Raw genomic sequence first — 21,998 nt, forward strand, 5'->3', positions numbered from 1 at the left:
CCAAAAGCTTTCCACTTGTCTTTATAGGTGTTTTATAAAATATGAGAGAATCTTCAACAGTATGTTTGGTCATTCTGAGCAGTTCTTGTCAGTAAAATAAAACAAGCAACCCCACAGCTATTTCCATAAAATAGCTATAAAATCACAATCAAATGTAAGAATTATTTTTAAGCATGTGCAGTTGGACCACTGCAGAGAGAATGATATCCTGATAAACATGACCTTAAGTTCCGTCAGCTTTGCTTCAAAGAAGGAATTCAAAGTGTCACTTTTTAGATGGAGGGCACTGAATAGGCAGATTCGGTTTGAAGGTCTTTGGATAACAGGGAGCCAAGGCAGGTAGGAGTTTACAGGTTAAAACCAGCATTCAGTTCTATTCAGAAACCTATTGATACCATCCATGAAACTTTTGTTACCCAGACATCACCAGTCATCAAGTAGATTGCTCTGTATATGCTTGATATACTTCTGACTGCCCATGAAAAACATTAAAAAAACTTCATTGTAAACGGGTGGGTTCTACTTACCTTAACTACCAGTTCGCAGTGGGACCATGCGCGCTTCTGTGCGTGCACTTCTGGGTTGGTGGGCGGAGCCTGGCTGATTTTACTACCGGTTCTTGCGAACCGGTCCAAACTGGGGCAACCCAGCACTGATTGTAAAATAAACCTTTGAGACTATGAGTGCATGTGTCAGCTTACTCTTAGAAAGGCTGCAACTGATACATTAGTTGAAGCTGGACAAACACTCCTTTTGTCTCCTGGTGAAGAAGTTGTGAATCCAGAACCCAAGTGTGATCCCATTCAGAATCCCATGAATGGGAACCTGATGGCATTTTGAATGTATGGTAATATCACTGGCCCATCTTATTTGCTTACCATGAATACAGGTCCTCAATGAAATTATCAACCAGTATCACTTGGTAAGTCCTCACAGGCCATTCAGAAATAATTCCGTAGACTCCATAATTATGTAAGAGCAGAGCATACCAGAGTTAGTATTCACTTGTGCAGGATTGGTTAGCCATAGTTAACTCAAATTTACTAAATTACCCTTGTATGAATGCTTTTCAGATTCAACCAGTGATTTGAAACATTACAAGAAGCATTTTCCATCAAAATCCCTATTCCTCAAGCCCAATTCCTATTGTCTTCAAAGAAAAGACCACTGAATCTGTAAAAACTTGCAGAGTCTAAATGGGTGGACTTACCAGAAGGAGCATACATTGTTTTTTTATCTTAGATCCTGGGTTGCTGTCCATTGTCCTGATCTTGAATCCTGAAGTTTTTAGCAGAATTCCTATAATACCTATTCCGAATCCTGAACCACCATGTCCCAGATGTATTGCTATTAGCTCTTCTACTTTGTCTCTTTTTGCCTGAGCCTTTACTATTTAGAATGCTGGAAAATAAGCAGTCTGTATAGAAGACAATTTTCTTAAAATCTATTTTTATATTTATAATGATTTTCTATATTTCTATTTTTTATTATATTGTATATTTCCCAGAGCCACAGCAAAATAGCGAGATGGACAGTATATAAATTTAATCAATAAATGAAATAAATAAAAATAAAACCTGGAACTATTCTCATGTTATAGGGATTCCATTCTGTCTTTTGTTCAATTTCAAAATGGTTCACTGAGTTGTATTAAGTGACATTAACTAATGTTTTACAAGCAAAGGGAATAGCAATACTAATTCTGGTTTTACTATGAAATTATGATCTCCTAAAACCATTGTAATCTGAATAAACATACATTTGGAAGTGCTGTTTAAAGTCTGCACTTAAGGCTTTACTTAACAGTAGACTTGTGATTAAATAGGCTGTAGTTATTTTAAAAAATAGACATTATTGTCTGTTGCAGTATATGTTTCTTAATTTTTAGCCAAATGATGTAATAATTGGAACTGATCTCATCTATTAGATCAGTTTGTTCCTTGTGTGTATGCTATTTTTATTTTGCTTAGACACTTCACTTTTAAGTATTTGTACAGAGATAGAGGAAAAACATTCTAAAACTGTATATTTTGTTCATTCACTATAAAATAATTTTTTTATGAACTGCAAATGTCATAATAGGTTGCCATTACCCTGAATTAACTTTAGCTGAGTTTTACTTTAGGTTTTCAGTACATCATGAAGCTGCTCAACATTGATTTTCACCAGTAACTAGTTGAAAATGTATCTCCAGAAAATAACTTTTTAATTATTTAAAAAGCTTGACATAAGCTGCAGCACACATCAAACTATTTATAACGATTATTAGTTGATAGAAAAGCATTAGTAAAATAGTCCATGGTTCATAAATCAATAACTATATACAATGTGTGTAGAACAAATGTAAGTATAATGGCTTATTTTAAGTGTTGTAATATCATTCCCATGGTAATCCCCAAAAGAGATATGAAAAGATTGCCAGCTGTTATAATATACTATGAAAAACATATGGAATTTATAGATTAAAAAGTCATTTAATCTATTTGGATAGCAGCTTAAGGTGTACTTTGATTTCCTAGAATTAAAAATGCTAGTGGCATGTTGAAACATTTATATAGCTTTAAACTATGGATTATGTTGAACAATAAACTCAAAGAATTATGAAATTTAGTGTGTAATCACATCAATAAAGTTGAGTTCCATCTGCTTTTCCTCTCCTGGTGTGACTAAGAGAAGATACAAAGCTTTTCCTTCCATATGCAACTAATTGTAGTTTAGCTTTGACTGAATTCACCTTTTATGCTAAGCTAGTCTTTCTAAACCTAGGCACCAGAATTTTCAACATTGTGATCTATTTGGCTGAGGAAATCTGCAGGTTAAAATCTATAACCCTGCAAGGCGCCTATGTTAGGAAAGCTGTGCAGTAGAGCAGTTGAGAGATAACCAAAAATGCAAGTGACCATGAAAAGGGCCTCTTGGTCCAGCCATTATTTACAAATCCAAACACTCTTGTGATTTCTCATTTTGACTAACATAATTATTTGTAATCACCAGTTAATTTATAGATGGAAGTGAAATTTCTGATCTTTTTATATTAGAAGAAGGGAATGCATTATCCCTAAGGTTCATTTACATAAAAGTTACATGTGCTCCTTGACTTATGACAATATGCTCCTTATTTCATTTAGTCTAAGGGTATGTACATTCCATTGTGCCTGATATCAAATCATGAACAGAGAATGAAATGGTAACTATATTTCATCACAAGAAAACTTTAATTTCTATCCTTCATGGACTACAGTATCCATTGTTTACAAATAACATGGCCAATAAGCAGCTTATAGGAGAGCTACAATCCAAAGAATCAAAAGAGTACCAAATTATTGCTCTAGAGAATAGATACAAAGCTTTTTTTCTGGTGGTTTGTTTTGGAAGAAAGGTACCTGTTCATTTTTTAGGGTCTCTTTCTCAATCTGTTGAGTCAGGCTCTAGAAGCTCTACACTAATGACAACATTGATAAAGGATTTCTTTATGCAAGCTTTGTTCAGGAAAAAAACAGCATGGACTAACCTAGATAATTGGAGATATTTATAGAGAAGAAAGGAAAATAGTTCTTGTGTTTTTTTAAAATCTAGCCTGGTAACATTTCCTTCAAATAATTTTCTGCTGCACTCTCTCTCTAGTGCTTTTCTCATTTCCTTCCTTTATTACTGCAGTGTTTTTATATAAGTCAGACATCACCTTTAGTTTTCTGTCTGTGAGTTGTAATTGCCGCTATTCTAGAGTGATTTTTCAAATTGCGCCGTTAGTAATAAACAAAATGCCACTATGTTATGAATTTTATTGCCAACATATTTACAAGCTTTGGTAAAGTAAATATATATTATACAAATAGTAACTATAATATATAAATATATGATAGTATAGCAAAATACAGTATATAAATGGTGTAGTAAATTATATATAAAATATATTCTGCCAGATCCATATGTTAGCTTCTATTGGCAGTTGAGCATGCATATGATAAACAGGGGAGGTTGACAGTGATGGCTAATCTTTTTGCCATTGCGTGCCAAAAGCAGGAGGAATGCAGGGGGGTCGTGCGCATGCCCACACCCATAATTCAATGCCCCCCGCCCCTCCCTCCCGTGGTCCCCTCACTTTTGGCACACGACAGCAAAAAGGTTACCGGTTGGCCCCGTAGGCCTATGTTTTGCCCTCCCCAGGCTCCAGAGGCTTTCTTGGAGCCTGGTGAGGGCGAAAACAGCCTTCCTCACACCCCTGGAGACCCTCCAGAGGCCGGAAACAGCCCATTTCCCAACTTCTAGTGGGCCCAGAAGGCCTGAAATCAGCTGGCCAGCACGCACATGTGCGCTGGAGCTGAGCTAGGGCAACGCTCGCGTGCCCACAGATATGGCTCCACGTGCCATAGGTTCACCATCACGGGGCTATGACAACTGGGAAGGAGAATATTTTATGACATCGTAATGCAAACTTCAAATCCAAACATTAAGTTTATCAACCATTCACAACACTAATATCTGTAACACAAACTTTCGAACTTCTGTTCCGCAAGAAAAGGTTGGCTGGGTTTTTTTTTTTTTTTTGCTTTGCTTGAGAACTAAATCATGGGTTCACAGTTTTTCTAAGATTTGGGCTTTATGGTGATTTTGGTCAGAAGTTTCAGGAACTGTAAATGAGCAGGCAAACGAGGGGGAGCTAATTGGACATATCCAAAGTGAAAAATCATTTCTTCTCATAGTGTCTCACTTTCCTTCTCATTTTATTCTATTATTTTTCACCATATTCTTTTAAATAACTATTTACTGACTGAAAATTGGCAACAGTGGGAAAGGGCTGCAGGCTAGAGAAATATCTGCCGGAGACCTACATTCATATTGTACTGAGTAGAATAATGCCAAACAAACAAGCACAGATTTTAAATGATGATAGAAGTACATCCAGACATTTAAACAACTATAATAGATGCTTGCTCTGCTCCATGGACACTTGTTCTCCCTTGCCCTACTTTTTTTCTTGTGTGTAAGATTGAAGAAGACTGGAAAACACATTGCCCTGCAGCTATGGCTGAGTTACAACTTCCAGCAGTCTCAACCACCATGATTACTGATGGAAATGTATGGAAGCCTTAGCTGTGAATCTTTATCCACTATGGCTCTTGCAGCCGCCCTCCTTTAAAATATACAGGGTCACATGTGAACATGTAGTTGCCTCTTAATAACTGAACCTAAGTTAATTATCACATGATAATTTCAGGTTTTGCATGCTTACAACTACAAAAAGGCAGTGGAAATACAATTTGTAGTCTGATCCTGAATGAATTATTTGTAAGTGAATGTAGGTGGAAGCAGTGAGGCATGGCCACTTTGAATGCTTTTGAAATCCTGATATCGGTGTACTAAATAAATTTCAAATAAAATGCCAAATATAATCCAAGTAGTTAGGAATTTGAGAAGTATTTGGCATATGTAATAAGTACTATTTGTAGTTCATGAATATAGATTGAAACTAAAGGTAAATTTGTATAATCTAACGTAAACGAGAAATATAATTTGTACATTTAGAAGGAATAGATATAGTTAGAGAAAGCAGTAGAGGAAAAGAGAAAAACAGGAAAACATTCTGACCTCAAAGGAAAAATACAAGCCTACTTTGTCATTTCCTATTATCTATTTTTAACAACATGACTTTAACAGTGTATCAGAAAAAGAATCAGTTTGATTTAGAACGATGTATCCTCATTGATTTAGAATGTTGTGTCATTCAAATATGACATGGCAATCTGTAGAGATCTTACCTATTATCAGCAATTTATATAAGCCATTCTAAAATGAAATTAGAAATGTGAATGCTGGGGTGACAAATGGAAGACAGAATCTCTGGGAGTTGGGCAGCATATAAATGTATTATTATGGTTGGTCATACAGTCAGGTGCCTGATTTGGGAATAAGAATGGTTCAGTAGTGGTTCTAAGGGAGCGAGGGGCCAGTGGTCATGAGAATGAGAGGGTTAAGTGCCCTGATCTTGATGGATCGCGTCAGACAGTTGAGAAGCTCCCCTCCTGTTGCTGATTCCCAGCTTTCTGACTCGATCTGCTCTGGATCAGACACACTCAGCCATTACTCTGCCATTTGGCACATTTCTGCAAACTTTAATTGAGAATTTAATTTTAAAAGGAAAAGTTTCTGTTGATTCTTGAGGTGCTACCAGCGAGAAGGGCTTCGGTCCAAGCCCGCTGGGACCGCTTGTGTTCTGCTTCTGGGAATATTTTGTCCTGGTTTTTTTTTCCTCTTCTTTTTTGCTTTCTCTGGATAGACATGTCCACTATCCAGACATTTTTGTCTTTTTTATAGAAAATGGGGTTATTCAGAGGGGTTATGTAGCAGTCTAAAATCCCAGAGCATTTTACCTGCTTCAGATGATAATTGCCTCAGATATTCCAATATACAATTACTATTTTGTCACAATATTTTTTATAGTCAGTCTGTGTGTTCTTCTTGAAGCAGCTAACTAGGTGGCCCACAGTTTCTTCAGCTTCTTTGCAGTGGCAACATTTGCTGTCTGTTGCTTTCTCCTCAGTCCTGATTTCTATGTGTTTGTTCTTAAGTCTTGGCCTAACACGATCCGTCGCCAGGTGGCGGCCCTGTCATTGGTCCTTTCTTGCGGGGGGCTGGACTCCCTTGCGCAACACCCAACCGTCCGCAGGTTGATCAGGGGCACAGTGAACCTCAGGCCTCTGGTGGTTCACCGATACCCTACATGGGACCTCACTAAGGTATTGCAGGTGCTGACCGAGGCCCCATTTGAACCACTGAGAGAGGCCACATTGCGCTTCCTGACCTGCAAGTGGCATTCCTGGTGGCTATCATATTGGCCAGGCAGATATCGGAGTTGGCGATGCTTTCCGTCCCGAAAGACCTCTGTGTATTCAACCCTGACAGGGAGGTGTTATGTCTGGACCCATCTTTTGTTCTGAAAGTAAACTCATGGTTCCACAGGGCCCAGGAACTTATCTTACCCAATTTCTGCCCCAACCCAGTGAATGCACTGAAACGGAAGTGGCACACACTAGACGTGAGGAGGGCACTCCGGATATATCTCAAAAGAACTTCCTCTTTCAGGAAGCCGGAGTCACATTTTGTGTCATTCCAGGCTGCCTCCTTAGGGGTAAAGATCACTCCTTTGACTCTGGGCTGCTGGATTAGGGCGTGTATTGCCAAATCATACCAGATACAGGCCATTCAACTGCCCAAGAGTATAGTGGCACACTCCACAAGGAGTGCGGCCACAAGTGCGGCATGGGCTCTAGAAGAGGTTTGCCGAGCGGCTACCTGGTCCTCCCCGTCCCCTTTCATCAAGCACTATAAACTGGATAGCTATGTCTCGTCTGAGACAGCTTTTGGGAGGCAGGTCCTCCAGAGGGTGCGTGCGGATAAGGGGACATCGGGCCAGGCTGCGACCCATCCATTAGGACAGGACCGCTTTGGTATGTCCCATTCCTGGATGCTGTTCCCACTACAATGGAGAAGAGGCGTTGGTCTTACCTGATACACTTCTTCTCATTGAGTGGGAACAGCATCCAGCCCCACCGTAGTGACTGGCTGGCCCTCCGTCCAACATAGCACACAACGGACCTGATCACATTGAGTCTGTCCCTTCATCTTCACCAAAAGCTGGGACTGTTAGCAGAGGGCATATCCTTGCAGCTTTGACAGACTCAGTCTAATTGGCTGACAGACAAGGACAACCCATTCCTGGAGGCTGTTCCCACTCAACAAGAAGAAGCGTATCAGGTAAGACCCAACACCTTTTTCGTTTAAGATTGACTGATTTGATCTCCTTGCAGTCCAAGGGACTGTCAAGAGTCTTCCCCAACAACACAATTCAAATGCATCAATTCTTCGATGCTTATGGTTCAACTCTTACATACAATTTTACTGGGAAAACTATAGCTTTCACTATATAGACTTTGGTGTTGCTGCTTTTTAATATGCTGTCTAGGTTTGCCATAGCTCTCTTCTCAAGCATCTTTTAATTTCATGGCTGCAGTCTCCATCTGCAATTATCCTAGAGCCCCCAAAAATAAAATCTGTCACTGCTTCCATTTCTTTCCCTTATATTTTCCAGGAAGTGATTTGATTTAAAGTGTGTATTCAAAGAATACACACAGTTTTATTTTGTTTGAAACTCACAGTGGATAAAGATAGATTGAAATCTTAAGATTTACAGTATAGTGTTAGACTCACTTTGAAATTATTTGGAACTTTATCTGTAGTACTTTTAACTTAAAAAAAGCTTCTTTGAAAGCATGTCAGAAAAAAGACTATTTTTCACTTTTATGTGTTAAAAGTGAATTGGATTTTCTATCTGCTTGTGATATTGATTCTTTATCTCCCATAAACTCTGGGAATCTTTAAATTGTTGGTGATCTGATGACTGCTGTGATTGAGATATATAAATCACAGTCTAGTGTATTTTTGAATGCTGGCTTGAATTGGTCATATCTTTGGGCAGAGTAAGGAATCCATATTGGGCACAGTTGCTATGAGATAGAAAGCAGAAGAAAAGTATTGGAGGCTGGATAAATTAATGCTCATAGTACTGACCATGGTGTGGGCTTTTATGTTTTAATGACAGGGTTTTTGGATAATAGCATTCTTATTTCTTTTCAGTGTTGGAGTGTTTATGTTTGCTGCATTCTACGGTATTTGATAAGCATGTCAGTAGTGGTTGGTATTGCCTCCCTCCACTACAGTCTATTACAACAATAAGCCAGCCCAATTCCAGAAATCCAGCAATATTTTTATTTCCTGCAATTTATATTGACAGGATACCACTTTCATACAGGAGTCCGTACAGAGTCATTATAAATAATATCTATGTAGGATTACACAATATAATATTTAAAGGTCACACAATAGTCTTAAAGAAAATAAAATCACCTTGATAAGAAATTCTCAGCCCCAAATTTAGAGACATGTATAAATCGTTCTCCGAATTGATACAATGCTATGACTGGTTAGTATTTTTCTCACTTAAGATTTAAAAAAAGCAAAAGTATTTTGAGCATTAAGTCAAAAGGAAAAAAAAAAACACACAGGAAACCCTTTTTCCTGCTTGTAGAGTTACAAAGAACAAAAATTTATAGTTGGAATATTTCTTTGTGCACATAAAAAGAGTTCTGTTTTCACTGACAAACCTAACATACCATGATTTAAATCACATTTAAATTGATAGGAAAATCAATTTTAAAAGAAGATTAGTAGGTTAGTAAATTAGCTCTCTTATCAACCCTCCTAAAATAGATATGAAAAACCCTAAGCTTTGGAAATGTCTGCTTTTTATGCATTTCAATCCTTACATGATCTGTTTATTATGTTCTGTGCTTGAATAGTTTGATTTGCCTAGAATATATATTATAAATATGAGAAGAATATACTTCCTTTTCTTCTTTTTTCATTTATTGATCTTTCATGAAGTTTATACTAATATAGAGTACTGCTTATGATAAAGGTGTTATTTTGGAGATTTATTTTTACTAGCAAATTTTGGGAGATGGATTTCAAAATCAGTTAAGAAAGAGTTACATTTTCTGGGAGAAGTAAAATATGCTTCAGTAGTAAATAATGAATAAATATTCTAACGCAGAGAGGTACATTATAAAGGGGGAGGGGTTGGCCATATGATTGAAATGATATCATTCTTCATCTCAGAATAGTGCTTATATGTTGTATTATTTCATAAACAATATAATTTTATTTTAAATATGACTTTAATATGTTGTAAGCTCCCCTGGGAAAATCTGATTAATGGCAGTGTTGGGAACTGTGTAGGTATGCACCTGTGCAAAAAAAATGGAGAGAAGAATGGGAACACAAGTACACATTGCACAGACATGCAAAGGTAAAGGACTTTGATAGCACAGTTGTTGCTACCACAGTTGTTAACTTGTATTTTTGACCCCATCCACCAGCTCCACCCAGCAGGCACCATTGGCTTTATCAGAGCAAATTGGTCAAGTGACTTGTTTGAAAACATTAACCCTAAAATTAAAGTAAATAAAGGTAAGGATGATTGAGGCAGGAAAGTCAAAAGACCAGGGGTGGGTGGCAATAATTCCACATTAATAGGACTGAAGTGCTCAAGTTGAAAAAAAGGTTTTAAAGCTGATTTTCTAAAATGGCATAAACAAAACATAAATAATCAGGTCCAGAAATTGTGGTATGTTTGTCTCAAGTGCTACTGGAATTTGTCTTTATTCTCCTAACAGATTATAACCATAATTAACTCTCCAATATTAATATATTTTTGCATAATTATTTCTCTTTGTCTTAATCTAAACTAACAGAAAAGGATGTCATGAGCTTTAAAAGTAGTATATTGATAGATTTTTGCTTTTCTGACAGTTATATAAAATGAAAGGAGATTAAATCTTGATTAGAGACAGTGTTGCTATTTTGATGTACGAGTTTAAAATACTTGATTTATTACATCTTTTGTATATGAAAATGTACAAGTGCAGGAAAGATAAATTTTGCAGTTCTAATTTCCCTTTGTCTTAATCTAAACTAATAGAAATATAGCTTTGCAGGTCTATTTAATCCAAATTGATATTTCATATATAAAGTTCAAGAATTTTTAACTTCCTTCAATTTGCTTAATCAACCAACAAATGTAAGTCCATGAATTTGGGTGATGCCAGACAATTTAGTTTACTAATAGCACACATAAAAGGATTATAGTAAGTGAATAACTTTCACAGAAAGACATAGTAGAATGAAGTTTTCTTCAGTGATGTCATATTCAATAAATATTTGTCTAAAACAACTATATCTCTCCAGGTTTCATAGACATTGTGTCATGTACATATATTTCAGTTTTGGATTTTGAAGCATTTTAAAGTGGGATCATATTTACATCTTAATCACCTAACAAATTAGTGTCTAATTAGCTGCAGTACCTTAATTGGCTAGTATTACATTTGAATTGTTATCTCAAGACACCAGAAAAGAACATCCTCTTAAATATATATTAGCCTATTTTTGAGGATTTTATTTTAAACCATGTTGATGGTTAAGTGTGAACTTTATAAAACAGGAAGAGGAAGGGTCAATAATAAGTGTGCCCTGAATGAATATGGCTGTAGTACACAAATGAATGGCTGGTGTAAATGAATGAGGATCAAATCTCAAAATAAATCTACGAATGAAGAATGAAGTTATGAGAAATTATAAGATCAAAAAAGAATAGTCCAAAGAGCAAAAAGCAGTAGGTAAACACCGTCTGGATGTGGTGGAAGCAAAAATGCTTTACAAGGACAAAAAGAAATGAAATGATATAGTGAATTGTATTAGTAAAAAGATTTCCAGGAATACATTGTTTTCTACTCTTATTTTTTATCTTTCATTTGTTGTCTGACTTTTCCTTGTTTGTGATTTTTGCTCTATATAATTCAGCTTACCTGAAAATACTATGCATACATAAGTATCCATTCATTTTTCTTCTTTAGTTATTTTTTTCCACCTTTTAAAAGAACTTGGGCAAGAAGGGTTCAGGATTTTATCTCTATCTGACTCTCAGCTGAAAAGAGAATAGGAACAAATTTGATGTAGAGGAAAAAGCTGGCAAAGTGAGAACAAGTTTAAAGATGAAGAAAATCCAGAAAAATGTCCCTATTAGAACCAATTGCCACCCCTTGGAATGCTACTGACAGCTCCTATCCTAAGTCCTTTTTTTCTCTTTTCCCCTTCACCCAGAGTTAAACTGCTGTTGAGGAGTTGTATAAAATTCTGAATACATTCTGCATGTTTTCTCTTCCTTGTCATAGTACCTATTTCAATTGGGGATAGGTCTAAGGGCCATACCCATAGTTTGGACAACTGCACACAATGCTGCAACCTTACAGTATGTATAATTCTGATTTAGAAAATGAAGATGAATTGGGTATTGGTACGTGCCTTGAATATATTTCTTTAATAAATATTCAAGAATAGGAATACGTCCAAAGGTGCAGAAATATATTTAACAGTCAAGAGCACTTTAGAATGAACAGTGGCATTTATTATGCATGCTGTTTAAGTATTTCCTTTTCTCTCAAGAGCTCAAGTCATGTCCAGTACAATAAAAATACAGAATTACTCTGTAAAGGTAAAGACAAGTAAAACTGGTGACACATGCTACTATGTTCTACTGGCATATCTTTCAGCTCCCAGATCTAGCTGACAGCTGTAGTATTTTTAATGCTCTTCCATCTAAAACAAACCAAACTTACTCAATTTGCAATGCTCTACAGACTAAGCCAGGTGTTGCTACTATTACTATGTAAAATTTAAGACATCTTGTCATTTTTTAAAAATAAAGTAGACTATTCAGCAATTAAGCTTAAAGTTTATTTATTTGGTGTATGATGTTGGTCCAATCTTACAACATATACAACATTTCTGGCTGTAGCAGATATTAGAAACACAGTAACAAAAATATTAAATTTAGCTAATGCCTCATAATTCCTTTTCTAAATACTTTTCAAAGGGTGTTTATCTTGCTCTCAAATAATAATGATCAGCCTTTGTTTATGAACTCAAATAAAGCCTCCAAAATATGAAGATTTACTCCTTTTTAATTTATCTGCAGAGCTTATTTGTATGCTTGTTTGTTTAATGCCTCTTCAAAGGTGATAATTATAACTTCTTTACTCTAAAACAAATATTAACATAGACATTAGGACATTGTGTTCTAGCACAGGATGTTTGACCTTCCACTTGGCTTCTTCTGCTTGTGAGAGGAATTAAGCAAGCCAATGTTTGTTTAGAATAACTAGCAAACAAGTAGTTTTATATAAACTTGGCTTGCTTCTCCATTATAATGTGGAAACTGAAACAGTCCAAAGCATGTCTGTTTACCGCTTACAATTTCAGACTAGCTTGAGAGTGAAAAGCACCATTCCCAATTTGCACATGACATTAAATCAATCAAACATAAAAACTTCTTGCATGTTTAAGTCCCCTCCCCCCCAAAATTAGGACAAGCAACCACAGAGCAAAGCCCACCAACATTCCTGTATAATCACAATTAGATGGAATTGTAAATGCAGGCTTGTTATTAATTGGACTGTTGTGAATCATATAATAAATGCTGCCTTTTATCATATTGAAAATCATGCAGAGTGTAATTTACTGTTCTGATTTACCGAAATACACATTTTCTTTTTCTTTTTTTGCCAAACCATTAAATTTATATACTTAAGTAGATGAGAATATGACCAATGCTGATTTATCAGAATTGCATTCATCTTCTCGAAACATCTTATTTCTACTGTTAATTTTAATTACCACTGAATCATCTCTAAAGTTTAAATCTTATGTCAGATACTTTAAAAAAATTAAATCAAGACACATAATAGAAGAATAGAAAGGCTTCAGAATTTATTGGAAATATTATTATTCTTTTTTGGATATGCTTTGATCCTAGTATTCTCTTCTCCATTGTGGGTGGAGCCAGCAGCCAGGCATGGGTTGTACTTGTCGGTTCAGATTGATGGACTGAGTCTGTCATAGTTGTTAAGTCCCGCCCTTGTTGCTAGGGGCTTCCAGCTTTTGACTCAGTCCTTCAGTCTGGACAGGTGTGTGGGACTGTTTCTCTGCTTAGTGACTTTTTCTTCTTTGGAATTTGGACTGTGTTTTTCTTGTGATCGTGAGTGCAGGATTGCTTGATTGGTTTTCAGTTGTGGATTGTGCTCTTCCTCCTACAGTAGCTTGTCTGCCTAGGAGTATTTTCACCTCTCTATTGTTCCAAGTGTATTGCCCTCCGTTGAACAGGCAGGCGTTCCGGAGCGGCATGGAGCTTCGCGCTCCCAGAGGGAGCTACATTTTTTAATTTATGTGGAGCTTTGCACTCCCAGAAGCCAGTAGATTGTGTGGAGTTTCGCGCTCCCTGCGGGCTTGTCGGGTGGCTGTTGTCGACTTTGCTACACATTGCCTTACAAGTGGGGCTTCGCACTCCCTCCACTAACTGTCAGTTGCCGCCCGACGTCTTATCAGCCATCCGGAGCTTCGTGCTCCTTCTTTTTCACCAGCCTGCCTTGCTTGGCGTTTGTGCTGTTGGCATTCTCTTTCCCGGTTCTGCGGCTGCAGCTTTAGGAGCCTTGAGCTTGGTGATTACTGCACAGGGCCGCCATTAAGAGGAGCTTCGCACTCCCGATTACATTTTCTTTTGCCAGCAGCCATTTTGTTTGTTGCCAAAAGTACCTGACAGTAAGGGATCGTGCCTTTCGACTGGCCTCCATGTTTCGGCCTGTGCCTTGCTGACAAGGGTCCACGGTTCTGATACTACAGACCTCCCTATTCTGGCCTGCCTCCCTGGCCTATTGTCCTGGGTCAGTTGGCTCTTGGCGATTGCGGCTGCCTCGCCTCCAAATTTGTTTTCCCAGCGGCCATCTTGTTTGGGGACGATTTCCCTGCTGACACCATTTTGTGTATAAAGGAACTGCTTGACAAGTATGCCTCTCCAGAGCAATTGGTGACCTTGTGTTAATTCTGCTGATATTCTGACTGAGCTTCTGTTATAAAACTGACCACTTGATCATGCCCAAGGCCACGTCTAAATCCCAGCATGGCTGGAAGGCCGGGACTAATGGGCGGTTGGGTCACATTTTGGGGGACTCTGTTCCCACAACTTCTTAGGGCGCTGGCCCTTTGAGCAAGGTCACTAGCAGCAAGGACTCTCGTTCTCACCATAAATCCAGCAAACATTCCTCTGCTCCTGTGAAGGATGAGAGGGGACGGGACAAGGCCTTAAAGAAACTATGTGACAAGGCTGCAGGTCATCTGTCCCTGTCAACTAATCCTATGGCAGGTGTTTGCCCTTCGGGCCCTGAGGCCTCCAGTGCAGGGGCTAAAGCTGTGACACCGGACCAGGTGTCTCTCCAAAATTGCCCGGTGACTATTCAACCTTCTACTTTGTGGGGGTCGGTCGCAGCTCTCATCCCTCAGGTGGTTCCGGATGCGGATCCTGCTCCCACCTTACTTCCAGGACCTTCTTCCTCTTCTGCGGTCCATGCTCTTGTTGGAACAGGCTCCACTCAAGACCGTGCTCACACTTTGTTGTCGCCTGAAGAAATTCGGCAGATGATTGATACTGCTGTTTAGCAGTCTCTATCAGCTAGATGCCTGCCTACCAGCAGGGAACGTTCCATGCGCTCCTTTGCACTATTGTCGCCTGATAGGGAAGACCAGGAGGATTTTTTGTATTCTGTGCATCCTGCCTCCCCATATCAGCGTCTCAGCGCTGACATAAAAAAGGGAGGATGAAGCCTGAACTTTTGCCTGCTAAATCCCTTTGGAGTTTCGGTCTCCTTGGAGATGAGGAGGGGGGAAACATTCCTGTGAACTGATGGGAAAAGGAATCAGGAGAGTGACTTGGAAGATAGCCAATGAGAAGCAGAGAATTGGGGATCGGAAAGGGAGGGATTGGGGGGCAAAGGTCAGTATTGACCACGAAGAGCCAGGGTCCGGTTGCTGTACTCGAATAAAGAGAAAATTTCCTTAAAGATGGGCAGTTTGGAAGTTCATTTATTTTGAGATAGCATCGAAACCTGACACCCCAACTTCTTCTCATGTGAGCTGTCCGTCGTTTCTGGAGGAGGTCGAGCCCCACAAACCGGATCTCTCTGAGGATGAGGGTCTTCCCCCAGAACAACCAGCATTCACTGGCCTGTTCCCGCAGACCCTTTTCAAATCTTTATTATTCAAGGCGGTTAATGTAGCTCAGCTTGGTCCCGGTTCATCTGAGGCGGTTCTCCCATCTTCTCAGGGGAGTCTGAACCCTCTGTTTGTGGAGCCTGCCAGTCCAATGGATTCCATTCCATCCCCACATTTGTTCCTCGATGTAGTCAGGAAGCAGTGGTCCTCGCCAGGGTCGGTTCCGACCCCAACTTCAGCCGACCGTAAGAATTTCAGTGTGGCACCTGATCTGGCGGCACACCTCCAGGTGCCAACCGTGGACACCCCTGTTGCCGCTCTATTTTCTAATGCTGCGATTCCCGGGGATCCGGATGAAGGTCTGCGCCCTGAGGAGCGTCGGGCAGACCAGGTTCTTCAGTGTGCTCATCAAGGGGCTGCCTGGGCGATACGATCGGCTACCACGGCCTCTTTTTTCAACAGGACTACTCTATTGTGGTTACGCCAGTTGCAAGATAAATTGTCACCGGAGGGCACTAGAATGCATCAGGATTTAAACAAGATCGTCATGGCTGTCCAGTTGTCAGCTGACGCCACCCTTAACGCCTCCCATTTTGCCGCTAAGTCTTTAGCCTCCTCGGTGGCGGCTCGCCATCTGGTCTGGTTCCGTCATTGGCAGGCAGACTCTAGGCACAAGTGGTGTCTGGCGTCTGTCCCCTTTATGGGATCCAAATTGTTTGGGGAGTCGTTGGAGCCTTTCCTTATTGAGACCAAGGATAAGCGGAAGGTCTTACTTACTGCACACTGTACGGGAGAGTCCCGCTTCCTTCCATATTCCTAGCGTTCCCAGTTTCGAGGACCAGAAGGGCATATGGGTACTTCTCGTTTTACTGGGTCTTTCACTTCCAGACAGTGGGGATTCCAAGACAGGTCTTCAAGGGGTAGACCCTTTTTGAGTAAGCGGCCCTTTCGTGAGGGAGGTGGTCATTCGATCTGATGCCATCTGTTGAGGAATTCGCAGAGCAACCCTTGAGTAGCAAGGGTGTGCACATGAAAAGCGATTGAGAGTAATTAGGAAATAATACAGCCAACAGAGAAACACTGAGTTGTGTTTACTTTCAGGAAATAATATTAAGGCACAGTCCAATAAACAGTTCAGGTCATTCACATATAAAGCAGTAGATAGTAAAACAATAGTCCAGGAATAATCCAATAACAAAATCTTCTTACCAGTCGTTGTAGTCATACACGATAAACAGTTGCAAACAGTAGCAAACACAGCAAAGAGAAGCAAAGAGAAACAAACCAGGTTTGTAGCTCCCTTTTAAGGACATTGGCTACAGAGCTAACCAATCAGGACACAGTATGATGCAATACAGCAATACAGCAGTCTTAAAACTATATTAATGGTTTATATATTGCCAACCCAACAAGTTAGGTAAAATCATTTCCTAACACCGTTGCTAGCTGCATTTCGGATCCCCCCCCCATTGGTGGCAGATTGGCCCTCTTCGCTGACGTTTGGGAGCGAAATAGTTCTGATAAGTGGGTCCTAGCCACAGTAAGATCGGGATTGGCCATAGAATTCCTTTCTTCCCATCTGATGTTCTTTGTGCGCTGTCCGCTTTCTTATAGCAGCGATAAATGAGTCCTTATGGATTCGGCGGTGCGGCACCTTCTGGTCGATCAAGGCTATCCAAAGGGTGCCTGAGGATCAAGTGGGGCAGGGGATTTATTCTCGTGTATTCCTTGTCTCAAAGTCATCGGGGGTGGAGACCTATTCTGAACCTTACACGTTTGAACCGTTATGTGGTATATCTCTGGTTCAAAATGCAGTCTTTGTGTTCCATTCTAGACGACGTTAGGAAGGGCGACCTCCTCTCCTCTATTGACCTCACTGAGGCCTAGCTACATATTCCTATCCTCCCCTCTCACAGACAGTTTCTTAGGTTCTGTTATGCAGGGGCCCATTATCAATATCGGGCCTTGCCCTTTGGGCTTTCCTCTGCTCCCCATTGTTTCACCAAAGTTTTAGCGGCCTTGGCTGCTTCCCTCAGGGTTAGATCTGTTCGTCTCCAGTGTTATCTGGACCACATTTTAATTTTGTCTAATTTTATTCAGCAGGCCTGCCAGGACCTCCAGTTAACCCTTCAGGCCCTTGCATCCCATGGATTCTCCATTAATTTGGAGAAAAGTCATCTCATCCCTTCAACCCGTCTCCTCCATTTGGGAGCGGCGATTGACTCGGTTGAGGGCAGAGTTTATTTATCCTAGGAGCATCAAAATAGCCTAGTGGCCCTTGTGTCCAGGGTGGAGGGGTGCAGAAAAAGTCCCCTTTCTTACTTTCGCAGCTAAAGGGCAAAATGATTTCGGCTATTTCCATCATTCCCTGGGCCCGGTTACACTCAAGAGACTGCCAATGGTTCCTTTTGCCATTTCAGAAGGCAGGCAGAAGCATGTCATCAGTCACGGTTCCTGTCCCCAAGGTACTCAAATCCCTCAGATGGTGGCGGTCTCCAGCCATTGCCAAAGGTTGCCAGTTCTACGAACTCAGTGGCTGGTGGTAACTACAGATGCCAGTCTCTTCGACTGAGGGGCACATTGTCAGTCGCAGGTAGCACAGGACAGGTGGACTACCAGCGAGAGCTGTCAGAGCATCAATTGGCTGGAATTAAGGGCGGTGTTTCTGGCCCTCCGTGCCTTCCAAGGTCTTCTTGCAGGTACACATGTCTTAGGGTTAACGGACAACGTTGTGGTGAAAGCGCACATAAATCAGCAAGGCGGCACCAGATCCAAGTCCCTTAAGTTGGAGGCCAAGAGATTGGGGCTTTGGGCGGAGCGTCATCTTTGCTCCTTGAAGGCAGAGCACATCTCCGGGGTGTCCAATGTGCAGGCGGACTGTTGAGTCGACAGGATATTGACCATGCGGACCTGCGTCCGATGATTTTCAGGGACCTAACGGCCCGGTTTGGCACCCCGGAGGTCGACTTGTTCGCGACCCACCTGAACACACAGCTTCCGCAGTTTTTCTCACGGTTCCCGACACCACAAGCGGAAGCAGTCGATGCTCTTTGTTCCCAGTGGAACAAAGGCCAGGCCTTCTCTATGCCTTTCCGCCCATACCTCTCATCCCCAGGGTGATATCCAAACTTCTGCAGGAACAAGCGGAGTTCATTTTTCTGGCCCCTCACTGGCCACAGAGGCCTTGGTTTGCAGATCTCACCTCGTTGTCTGTGGCCCCTCCCTGGAGGATTCCACAGGGCGTTGCCTCTCTCAGCCAGGGGCAGTGGTCCACCCGGACTCTCAGTGGCTCCAACTGACCGCCTGGTGCTTGAGCAGTGCGCCCTGACTAGAGACAACATTCCCTCCGAGGTTATCCGAACCAATTCAAGCATCGTGGAGGCTGTCTACGGAACGCATTTATTCGGCTGCTTGATTAGCCTTTTGTGATTGGTATGACCGTAAAGGGGTTTCAGCCCTTCAGGCCTCGATTGTCCATGTCCTTGTTTTTCTCCAGGACAGACTAAACAACGGCCTTTCGCCCAATACGCTTCGGAGACAGGTGGTGGCTCTCTCAACGGTCCTGACTTATGGGTCCCTTTCTTCTTTGTCCCAACACCCTCTTATACATAGGTTCCTGTGGGGGGCCACTAAGTTATGTCCCCCTGTGGTGCACAGGTACCCCACCTGGGACCTGTCTATTGTTCTGAATTCCCTTACGGGTCCCCCATATGAGCCCTTATGGACAGCTAGCCTTCGACTTTTATCGTGTAAGGTTGCCTTTTTGGTGGCCATCACCTCTGCAAGATGGATCTCGGAGATTGCCGCACTGTCTGTGCGCAGTGACCTCTGCGTGTTCAATGCTGATCGAGTGGTTCTTCGTCTTGACCCTACCTTTGTCCCTAAGATCAATACAACTTTTCACCGTATGCAGGAACTCATCTTGCCTGACTTCTGCCCTCGCCCTGCACACATCCTAGAACGGCAGTGGCATACGTTGGACATCCGGAAGGCTCTCCGGGTATACTTTAAGAGAACTGCTGACTTCCGCAGGACGGAGTCTTTGTTTGTGTTGTTTCTCCCAGTCTCTTTAGGTGGCAGGGTAACTTCCTTGACCATCGGATGGTGGATATGGCAGACAATCGCTAGGGCGTATGAACTGCGTTCTCTACCCCAGCCTGCTAACCTGATGGCGCATTCTACCCGCAGTGTGGCTATATCAGCGGCTTGGGCCACCCAAGCGTCTTTGCTGGAGAGGGCGGTGACATGGACTTCCCCTTCCCCCTTTATCCAGCACTACAAGTTGGACAAGTTCACCTCAGCTGAGGCTGCATTTGGACGTAGAGTGCTACAAAGGGTTCTTACTGGGGTGGAGTCTTCGGACCAGACTGGTCCTGCCCGTACCTAGGGACAATGAACTTTGGTATGTCCCATGCCTGGCTGCTGGCTTCACCCACAATGGAGAAGGGGCATTGGTCCTACCTGAGACGCACCTTCTTGTTGGGTGGAGACAGCAGCCAGCTCCACCCTCTGTCAGTCTGGTCCTTTCTCTGCTAACTCTATTTTTTTCTCCCACACGTCAAGTCTGTTTCTTCGTCTTTGCCAAAAGCTGGGAGCCCCTAGCAACAAGGGTGGGACTTAACAACTATGACAGACTCAGTCCATCAATCTGAACAGACAAGTACAACCATGCCTGGCTGCTGTCTTCAGCCAACAAGAAGGTGCGTCACAGGTAGGACCAACACCCCTTCTCTGTGTTTTGCATCCTCTTATGTTAATTTGAAGTTTAATGTATCATTTTTCAAAGTCTGGACAAATAAACTTTCTACTAGCTTTTTTTCTTTTTTTCTTTTTTTAAGAAAACAACCAATATAATATGGAAGAAATACTAGTTTTTTCTGATGGACCCTGTAATGGAAATCAGCATGCCATAATTGTGTGGGTGTAGTTTTTACCCTGAGGAATGTTAATACTTGAAACCACTTTGCTATTCATATGGATCATTGCCTTCTAACAATCTAGCAGTTTAAGCCTTGCAATTTGGGGTGGTAGTGATGTCTTTTTGAGACTTTCTAATGCCATTATATTCTTTATATTTAGCGGAATAGGTAAAAAAAGAAATTTTGAGACATTTTGTTGCTTAGGCACATAATTCTTGTTTTAAACACTTGTTTTGTAACAAAGTCTAGAGTGCATAATAACTTTAATAATACAGTACCTGTCATGCATGAATAATAAAATTTAAGCTGGACAAGTGCATAAAATAATAACATAAAACAAAGCAGATGATGGATGCATTTATTGTCTATTGGGACCATAAAGAAACTACATGAGAGCTAGGGTGATTGGGTTGTTCAAGGCAAAAGATACTCTGTTAGTATATCTTAGAAGACAAATTACTTTAGAAAAGGCATCCATGTAAAGAATCATCTCTCTAGTTCAAGAAAGATGACTTCCGACAAATATAAATGATAAAGTTTCCTTCTGGTGATTTTTTTAGACATAGTGTAAGTCATAAGACATAATTTTCTTGGCAATGATAGAGAACTGGGTTGTTGTTGCCTTATTCCAGTCCTTTCTCCTCTCCTGACTTTCCAGGGTAATATATAGCCCTGGAACTTCCTTGTGATTTTTTTTATTATTAATACAAGTAGTCCTCTTTTTATTTTATTTAATTAAATTAGTTAATTAATAAATTAAAACATTATTATTATACAGGCAGCCCTCGACTTACAACATTTTATTTAGTGACTGTTCAAAGTTACAATAGCATTGAAAAAAGTGACTTATAACCATTTTTCACACTTATGACTGTTGCAGCATCCCCATGCCCATGTGATCGAAATTCAGATGCTTGGCAACTGGTTCATGTTTATGACCGTTGCTGTGTCTCAACGTCATATGATTACCTTTTCCGACCTTTTGAAAAGCAAAATCAATTGGGAATCATTTAACAACCATGTTACTAATTTATCAACTGCAGTGATTCACTTAACAACTGCGGCAAGAAAGATTATAAATGGGGCAAAACTCACTTAACAAACCCTAACTCTATTTGTTTTCACCAAGAGCTGAGATCAATCTGAGAACATCTTTACATTTCTAAACAGTATATATAATTATAATAAGAACTATAATAATGACGACGATGTCCTTTTCAATGTGATCCATAACTAATGTAAAAATATCCTGTTGATTTAAATGTTCCTTTTGATCTGCACCAGGGGTGAGTTCTAACATTTTTTACTACCGGTTCTGTGGGTGTGGCTTATTTTGTGGGCATGGCTTGATGGTCATGTGACAATTCTTTAGGATTTAGCAGAGGTACTGGTCTACCAGGCTTTTAACTGCTTGCAGAGCTG

The 21,998-nt window shown here is 40.6% G+C and overlaps 1 protein-coding gene across 10 annotated transcripts in view; it reads left to right on the forward strand.

Annotated features, from left to right (window-relative positions):
- Positions 1-21,998, forward strand: part of INPP4B (inositol polyphosphate-4-phosphatase type II B) — a 216,057-nt gene that overhangs the window by 46,326 nt on the left and 147,733 nt on the right. The gene's annotated exons all lie outside the window — the stretch shown is intronic.

The sequence above is a fragment of the Pantherophis guttatus genome, chromosome 8 (genome assembly GCF_059756535.1).
Source record: "Pantherophis guttatus breed Tessera chromosome 8, ASM5975653v1, whole genome shotgun sequence".
NCBI lineage: Eukaryota > Metazoa > Chordata > Lepidosauria > Squamata > Colubridae > Pantherophis > Pantherophis guttatus.